General features: G+C 39.6%; 1 pseudogene; it reads right to left on the bottom strand.

Annotated features, from left to right (window-relative positions):
• Positions 1 to 723: 723 nt before the first annotated feature.
• On the bottom strand, positions 724 to 1,266 carry LOC101274552 (mitochondrial inner membrane protease subunit 1-like; annotated as a pseudogene).
• Positions 1,267 to 1,640: the final 374 nt, after the last annotated feature.

Here is a 1,640-nt window from a genome sequence, read left to right as displayed (position 1 = left end):
AGGAAATGTTTCTCCAGGTCAAAATGCGTCCACTCTGCTATCGAGAACCCAGGCGCAGCAAGCTGAGTTGCTGCACAGTTTTCTGCTCTACCCAGGGCTTGCTTTTCCCACCTGCCCCAGCCTCTGAATCCACAGATCCATCCATTGCTGCACTCACCTCTTGCCCTCATCCCTCATTATTAGGGATTGCTGGTGAAACTTGTCAAGATTTGCTTTACTCTCTTCCTGTAACCCTGTACTTCCAGGGAAAACTGAATTGTTTTTTAGTGAGATCTTCTGATCCTGTTTATCCTTTTACCTTATAGGTCAGATAATCTTCCTTGTTTGTTGACAACATGCCTTACTTTCAGTACTGAGGAATTGTTTCCTATATTTTACTTTTATGATTTTGTCTGTGTCTGGGAAGAGATTTGAAACTAGTTGTTCCACTGTTACCTTCCCTAGAATTTAAAAGATTAAGAAGAATTTTTACATAAATTGCAGTTCATCTCCTTCTTAAGAATAAGAAAGATTTCTTTTCAAATTCTTCTCAGCATGTGGCTTAGCGCATTCATTTTCAATTGATTTATATTAGCTTTCTTTAGACTTGCCCCCCCCCCCAATTTGGGAGTACTTGGTTTTTATTTTTTTGAATAGTATTTTATTGGTAAGTATATGATTTCAGTGACAATAATAAATTCACTTGAACAGGAGACAATAAGCAAGTCAAAGAATAAATGCTTGCTAATCATTGTAAAATTTGTGTCCATTACGGCCTTCAGGTAGAAATCCAAATCACTCAGAGGCCAAATCTTAAAGAAGACACATCCTCTTATTAGTCTACATGGAATAGGTTCAAAGTACTTGCAATCTGTAGAATTGTGTAGATTACCACCTTCTAACCAAACATGATCTATTGGCACATAATTATAGCTTTTAAAGAAACCTGATGGACTATTGCTGGGGATTTTGTCTCCTTTCAAACCAATTACTCTTTTACAAAAATTTGATTTTGGATCACTTGGGCTTTTTGCAATCACAGTGTCACCTTTTTGGATGTCATAAAAATGTCAATTAAGATTCTCTGCAAATTTGCAAATATTTTAACATCTGAATTTTGAATTGTAGGCTCCATTGATAGTCCAGAATACATGACAGCACCACCAACATGTTCAAAAACACAATGAGCTACACAGTTATACTGAACAGTATAGCCAACAGTTGAAGGGTTTTTCCCAGAAGACCATGAAGCAGAGACTTCATGTAGACTCTGCCACCATTGGCCATAACTCTATTCTGCAATACATTCAATTTTTCAAGTAGTTGCAGGGCTTCTAAAAATAAACATCTAAAGCATGTCTCAAAACATATATGGGTGATGTGTATTTTCAGGATTTCTCTGGCCCCAAAGAGACCCAGGAGGCTCTCATCCAGGACTCAGGTGGTCCTTTCTCAGGAGGCTGGTCCTCCACAATGCTCTAACCATGATAGCTCTGAAGAGGTTAGTTGTGTGCCTGAGGGAAAGGAGAGAGATTGCAGTGAGTAGGCATGTTTGCAACCACGCTTCTCCCTGGGCCACTTGTTGGGGCTGATGGATGGCAGAACCATCAATAAAGTGCTTGGCCTCACTCCCCTCCATACTCTCAGGGTTCCAGGCCACA

The sequence above is a fragment of the Orcinus orca genome, chromosome 8, assembly GCF_937001465.1.
Source record: "Orcinus orca chromosome 8, mOrcOrc1.1, whole genome shotgun sequence".
Lineage (NCBI taxonomy): Eukaryota > Metazoa > Chordata > Mammalia > Artiodactyla > Delphinidae > Orcinus > Orcinus orca.
Note: the sequence above shows the minus strand (reverse complement) of the source record. Positions and strands in the feature narration are given on the sequence as shown.